This window comes from Lineus longissimus, chromosome 14, assembly GCF_910592395.1.
Source record: "Lineus longissimus chromosome 14, tnLinLong1.2, whole genome shotgun sequence".
NCBI lineage: Eukaryota > Metazoa > Nemertea > Pilidiophora > Heteronemertea > Lineidae > Lineus > Lineus longissimus.
Genome location: NC_088321.1, coordinates 2,618,407 through 2,626,380, shown reverse-complemented (window position 1 = coordinate 2,626,380; position 7,974 = coordinate 2,618,407). Strand labels below are relative to the sequence as shown.

General features: G+C 41.8%; 1 protein-coding gene across 5 annotated transcripts in view; it reads right to left on the bottom strand.

Moving 5' to 3' along the window:
- LOC135498884 (uncharacterized) overlaps positions 1-7,974 on the bottom strand; it is a 500,658-nt gene that overhangs the window by 229,092 nt on the left and 263,592 nt on the right. The window lies entirely within an intron of this gene.

The following is a 7,974-nucleotide window of genomic DNA, read 5'->3' as shown; positions in this document are numbered from 1 at the left end:
GTTAACCGCAGGCCACGTAAAAACGACATCAGGTATGGCTAAGGCCTATGCGGCAGCCTGCCCTGGCTGTCTATCAATCATGCTATGGCACTGCCACTGTTGTGGCCAATCCCATACAATGGGCGTACCATCATGGCATTGTCCAAAGTCTCCTTCTTCCGGATTAAGATGTGTTCTGCTTGAGGTCATTTGACTTGGCCAGTTTCGGCAATTTTTTCGAAAAGCCCTATGCCCATGGCCATGTGGCAATGGGAATGCACACGATGAATGCATGCACTTTGTACACACAGCTGGCTCTGAAAGCATGCGCCGACACGACACACGGAGGCCAACGCTACATACATAACAAGAGATCAGTATCGAAAAAGATTTCTTCTTACCTACTGCAAATGCTTAATAATCTATAACTGTTGATCCGTGATGATCAGAGCGAGGGCATGGTCGATCACGGAGGGATGAAGAACATTGATTTGCTGGTTACATCAGCTCCCCCATGTACGGATGCGTATTAGTGCCAAGTAAAAAAAAGTTTTGGTATTAATGAAGAATGTTTTTAAATTACGTACGTACGAGATAGTATCACGTAATAACGCGATAATTCGCACTATTGCGTACGTACGGGATACTAACGTGTAATTACGAGATAACTATCACGTTATTACGCGATAACTAACGCGTAATTACGAGATAACTAACGCGTTATTACGCGATAACTAACACGCTATTACGCGATAACTAACACGTAATTACGCGATAACTAACACGTAATTACGAGATGATTAACACGTTATTACACGATAACTAACACGTAATAACGCGATAATTCACGCTACTGCGTACGTACGTGATACTAACGCGTAATTACGAGATAACTATCACGTTATTACGCGATAACTAACGCGTAATTACGAGATAACTTACGCGTTATTACGCGATAACTAACACGTTATTACGCGATAACTATCACGTTATTACGAGAAAACTATCACGTAATTATCACATAGTTATCTCGTAATTACGCATTAGTGTCATGTACGTACGCGATAGCGCGAATTATCGCGTTATTACGTGATACTCACTCGTACGTACGTGATTAAAAAAAAATTTTTTTTTCATTTATGCCAGAATTTTTTTTTTCACTTGGCACAAATACGCTTCCGTACCAATGCGATTGGCATTGTATGTCAATCAGTGGAGTCAATCAGCAGAGCCGGCAAATGACGTAATCTCGCGAGACTAGTGTTCTGTAACTAACTGACGAGGGCGAGGCCAATTCCCGGACTAAAATAAGAACATTTTACTGCTGCATTCGAAACAGAGATGGACTTAATGTCAAAAAAATTTCTTCAAAACGAATTGCTTTGTAATATTTTGCGACCTACTTTTAAGCGTACGTTCGTTGATTCCGTATGTAGTGGGCAGGTCTGCCCAAAATAATGCAAATACATCACTTATCAGATTTAAATCCCGCCAAAAAAATAGAAAATCAAGATATTCAAGAAATTCTTGAAAAATGATGGCAGTACAATTATTGGCACAATTATTATTGAGCATACAGCTGCACCAGCGCGTGGATGGAGAGAATACCGAAACGAGGGCGGAGGATCGGAGCCAAATCGTTGACAGCGGTAACAGAGAGACATAACCACACAACCTGCGCTGGGGAGATTGGAAAACACGTTGTTATTGTCGTCCTTATGGGTCTATGCCTGCGGGTCCCGCTGTAGGTCAGAAAGAGAGCCCCTCTTGGACAGTCATGACTCGTCTGGATTTTAAAACAGGCTTCACTCATCTTCAGCTTAAAAGAGATAGGGGACGGGAGGGGGGAGACGACAGGACTATTTCTGGGACTGCTTTTATACTTATTCACAGACACGTTTGTGGCACCAGAACACTTCCACCCGCATCTACAGCCTCATTGCGGAGGGTACGTCAGACATACGATCAGGATGGTGATCCGGTCTCCTGGGCCCGGTCTGTCTGATGACACAAAATAAGGGTTGGGGTGAGGAAAAAACCCATCGAACCCGGATGAGTGGAGCGTTCCATCTTTTACAGGATAACATTTGATTATTGCCGCCACTAAACAATTGGGCGTGGCCGGCAGCGTCAGGCCAACAATGTCTGCAACACACTGGGCAGGGGCAGGGGCAGGGTTAATCAGCTCAACGACGCTACGTAACGTTTCCTACCCTCGCTTGATATGGATCTCGCGAGACTAGAGTGGGGCAGGGACAGGGGCAGGGGCAGGGGTAAAAAACTAATTTCATATTCCAGGTTGAAAACAGGGCCGTATTTACTAGATGGGGTGGGGGGTGTATAGTACCCCCAGGTATATGGCCCGGCTTAACCCGCCGTCCATGAGGGAATTCCTTTATGGCCCAGTGGTTAGCGCGTTGGCCCCAGAGTGGAAGTTAAGCAACGTTGAGCGCGGTCAACCTTTGGATCGGTGACCGGCGCGTACAATATATCTGGCAGACCTTCCCACGCGATGCGAGCTCTGGATTTGTAGTTCGGTACTGAGACGCATGAAGCGCTAAGTAGGATCGAGGACGATCCATCTCTGTCCGAAGGGGGGGAATGATGTATAGTACCCCCAGGTATATGGCCCGGCTTAACCCGCCGTCCATGAGGGAATTCCTTTATGGCCCAGTGGCTGGCGCGATGGAAGTTAAGCAACGCTGAGCGCGGTCAACCTTTGGATCGGTGACCGGCGCGTACAATATAGGGGAGGGGGGGGGGTGACCTCAGGCATGGCCGACCGAGAAACGTGTTTGTCCTGAATATTAATGACTTTGTCTTGGTGTCTCAACCACTCCAAGAGATCATGCCCTTGTCCCATGACAAAAATATGACAAAAAATACGGACTCGAATGATGGGAGGACCACGCATCGCCCAGTGGCCCACCATGCAATCAATAAAAATCATGACGAGATAATGGCGAGACGGTTTAAGAGCTAACAACATATCTCCGCGGCCGAGATATTTGCAGGCGCATACATTCATGTAGTGAAGCATCGTTAACAAGCGCTCAACAAAATATCTTGGGATATGAAGATACGTATCCTGAGCGCTTCATACGGGGAGACGAACCCTAACAGAAAATGCTTCGTTACGATTAACATCTCCTGAATCAGGTGTCAAAACAGTGACCATTCCAAGAGACCCTAGAAAAAAACATGTTCGTTTTAGGGACCCAGAAGTTCAGGATTTTTCTATCTGCCCATAGGCCTTTCACCAACAAAAAGTTCAGGCAAATCTTAGACGGTTATAATATCACCCTCTAATAGAAATCCGCCTGATTCTTATAAAAACTGGCTCTTAATGAACACAAGTACTTTTAACAGCACTGGTTGTGTTCCATCAAGTTTCTTAACCGTTGTGTCAGAATTCTAGTTCTGGTGAGTGTGTTAATTGGCGTCAATGTCGTGCCATAGTGGCCTCTCTTCTATGCCCCCTTCAACTCTTCGAACTGCATGCACTAATCAGCCTGTTAGGACGCTTTCACTTTTTCATTCAGAGATTCCCAATGCAGCCTGCCTAATTTTGGATAGCATGTATCTTCTTTCGGCTTCATCTCGTTTCTGATCTAGGTTGATAGTTTCACTTTATACCGCACATGGCAATATCTTGGGTCGAGTGATTAAACCAGTATAGTCCATACCTCTGCAAACACTACAATTGTGGAAAGCTATAACAAGCACCAAGTACGGAAATCGATCCTCTTCCAGACTGACTAAATTCGAGGATTGAATAATAAGTAGAGTGTATTACTAGAGGAAGAATGGGTCATATAATGCCGACCCTACATATATAATGCAGGAGAAGCTGAATAGCCGCAAATTTTGCAACATTCTCACACTAAAACGCGTCACGATTTCGTTCACCTCATCATGTTTAATGAAATACCGCCTCTCTATGAATCCTTTAAAGCATATTGGGCGACCAAGAAAAAATGCAACCAATGCAATTGTTGATGAAATTTTATTTTCATTAACAGGGCAGACACTTGTATTCATGGAGGAAGTGTGGTACATAGTCCGTACTGAACTGTGCAGCTGTGGTAAATACATGACTGTGATGGGTGAAAGTGGATTTATTCTTCAATCTTTAGTGGATTCTTAATCTACAGAGCCAGGCCATAACAGGGATATACTTTTTGATAATTGATTTAAGGAAATATTGTTTCACTGGCCAGTTTAGAACTTGTATTCGAATAGGCCCATATCAGTCCGCGAGTGACGATTTGATGGCAATGATGTACACCAATCAATTTTTCTCAGGCAATCGGTATTGGAATGTTTTGAATTTTTATTATTATTTTGATCAAAGCTTCTATATTACACATATAAAATACACGAAATCCGCTTTTAAGCTTGAATTTTCGAAGTCTCTTTGCTGAATCGCGCGTTGCCCGCTGCAAGTTTATTTTATTTCGTATAGACACAAAAACACTACAACAGAATGTTTAGCAGCATAAAATCGTTGTATCTCAAAAGATCAAAACATCAGGAACTACTTAGATTTTATTAAGACCTGTCTAATAATATCTCAAATCTGAACAGAAACTGCACAAGGTGTGTAAAGTAATCGGAACAACCACCCATCCCTTTTTTCTCAGGGTTTGTATACGACATAGGAGTAAAAAAGCCGGATCTCAGGAGAGAGGATACGCGTGGCCATAACAAAAAAATAGAATCAAGTCATGAAGTCATAAACTCTCATTTTGTGAAGTTTGCAAAGTCTATCGTCAGGTGATCTGCTAATGGTGAATGAGCGGGGTCGAGAGAACAGATTAGCTAAAGTGGTTGATTGGTCTGATATTTTTGATAGAATTCAGCAGCAATTTATTCCTTTAAAAAATGTGGATCGTGACAAGCAGTTGCGATGTGGCTGTCCCAACCACGAACCAAGGCCTCAGATGATTAACCACACATGTTCGCACCATCCTTGAAATATTGCTTGACTTATCCATCTGCTTTCTGCAAACACGACTGATTTTCCCGTCGGTGACGACGATTTTGCAAGACGTGCCGCCATGTTACTGACGTCAAATTAACTGGCTGCCAACAGCGCAATATTTGATATCACACAAGTCATATGATATTGAGCATCAAATTGTGGGAACAATTGTCATGGGATATGAATATGATCACCGGATCTTCTGGTACACGATGTATGACATAATATTGTGTCGACGGGTGTTTTAAACAAGGTGTGTGAAGATTTAGGGCCCTAATGATACTTAAAAAAATAAGATATTAACAGTTAAATACTTAGAGCTCAGGTTTAAGTAAAGTCCCCAGCAGGTACAAAACTATATCTCTGGTTAAAACACCACGACCTAACCAGGTAAAAAGAGCCGAGAACCCACAAAGTTAATACATGTGACCTTGGTGAAGAAAACCTAAGGCTCATTGGTGAGCATTGACTATTGCTGATTTGTCGTGTGTAGGCAGGCCATGGTTAAAAACAGGAATATTTACCCAAAAGTGTAGAGGATATGCTACACAACGTATCGCCGCAAGAACGATGTGGAGGAAGCGCCTCTTTTGCCGACAACTATAATTTTATTGTAAATGGGACATGCCCTTTTGAAGTCATCGACATAAACCTGGGTATTTTTGTACCAAGACAGTGCTGCGAAAAATTACTGGCATTATACTGTAGTCAGAACCTATAGTCATTATCAGCAGGTCTAGGTTTTGACTCTTTGAAGGACCAATGGTTTTATTAAGGCCAATATAACTAAGCTGTCGGCTGCCCAGTTACATCCTACATTAAAACACAGGTAGTTTCCATTAACAGAGTGCACAAAAAGGAAAAATTCCAAAAAAAATCTTACTGAACTATCATACGTTTCCGATGTTGACTCTGAGTTAGCTCTCCATGTGTCGATCTTTTTGTGGAACAATGCACTATACATTGATCTACCCTAGGCTGATGGCGTTTGATTGCCCCGCTACTGCGACGATAATGGAATGACGTTGCATCATATAGCGGGGTGACGTGAACTCAGATCTCGGCGCGCACTCACGTGGCGGGAAAGGCATTTTGTACCAGGACTTGTGCGTACTAAAAATGACGAATAACACGTTCTTCTACGATCTAAAAGTTGAAAAAAAATTGGAAAATCATCAAACACGTTAAGAAATATAGTGTACTGATGAACCAGAAGAAGAACACCCATACTGCAGTAAAAAGCCGCCGATTCCTTTAAAAGAATAACTTGGATACTTCGCCTCAGTGTCGTAAAGCAAGAGATGCAACCTATTCTCAGTGCTTCTCAACTTCCCGCCCCCCTAAGTTAGAACCAGTAGGCATAGGTGAAATGGTTTGAGTCTTTCCGTTTCTAAATCTTTCCCCTGATTGTCTCGGAGCGCTGATTGATCTTTATGTTCCCTCTTGAAAAGTCATGTATTGTTTGGAAACAATGAAATATGGGGAGCAACCACTTAAATGTCACATTGGCATTACTGATCTTGAGTCACTTTGAAAGGTAATCAACGCGAAAAAGCGATTGATGCCAATATACCACAACTTGACATATGGCTTCTTGTATACGTCTCTGGAGTCAATTTCTGTGAAAAGTGAACTTTTGTTCAGTAATTCTTTGAAATTTTAGTTTTATCAACAAAACATAATTATTCACCAGAACCAAAGTCCTTTTTTCTACCCTGATTACTTCATTAAAGTTTGTAAAATGCCTCCCTCCATCATATGGAACCAAAATAAAACTTATCCCTGGATCGAAATGCTAAAATGGCCAGCCAATATATGCATATGCCAGGAATGATATTGTAGGGACCTAGTGCCTCTGATCTTGATTTCTTTTAGAATGACAGCCTCAACAATATACTGACTAGAAGAGAAATTCTTGCTAATTAGGTTTATTGCTCTCACTTGACTTCTACCAGTAGTGGTCCTCACCACATGCGATATTACATACATATAAAGTACATGCCAAGATGGCGTATAATACCACTGACATGTGCTTACACACTTAACCTAAAACCCCTTTTGTAATCTCCCTTGATCTTCTCTTCTTAAATCCTTTTCTTCTCTCTCTAACTGCACTTCTCTGTTAGTATATCGCTTCTCTGTTCTTACTTCTATGTTATCTTTATTCTCTTCTCTCTACATCTGTTAACTTCTCTAATCTTCTCTGTAGCCTCTCTCGTTCACTTCTCCTAGCACTCTCCCCCCCCCCCCACATGGTATTTTAAAATAGCTTAAGGGTTATAGCATGACCTTAGTGATCAAAATCACCATCCCCTGGGTAGTTCCTGCCCCTCAGGCAAAAGTGGCACAGTGCCAACGAATAACTCAATGATTTTTGACCAGATAGATGTGCTTTCTAAATATAGATTAGTCAGGTGGCGGGGTACACCACACATGACCCAATATATTATACAAAGATGTTATACTTGAAGATTCATAAAGATCAAACATATCCCCCCCCCCCCCAAGTAAATGTAAATACATTGAGTTTCCCCCAACTTAAAATATTTGATTCCTCCCAAAACAATTATATATGCAAATTTTGGAGTGCTTGCATCTCCCCTTCTCTCATGAGATCACAATCCAAGATGGCTTCCCATCCAAACAAATAAAAGTTATGAGCTTACAAACTCATTATTTACGCTCTTTGAAATAGAGCCAACCCACAACGGATTATAAAAACACTTTTAAAACCAAGTGAGGATCATAGTACCCAAACGTGACAGCTTGTAACAAAATATTCATGATAAAAATAGTCTGGAAAGTATTGAAACGAAATATCCCAAAAATGTACATGCCAATGTATATTTATTCGCACTGTACCTACACATTGCATAAGCTTTTCCCCATGTAGAAGTGTAATAAAGAAATACGAGACCAAGGGTATTTTCCCTACACTTGCAATGCGGATCGGGTAGAATCCAAAACTAGCAAATATAATCGACTTTCATAACTAGGATATAAATTTGTGA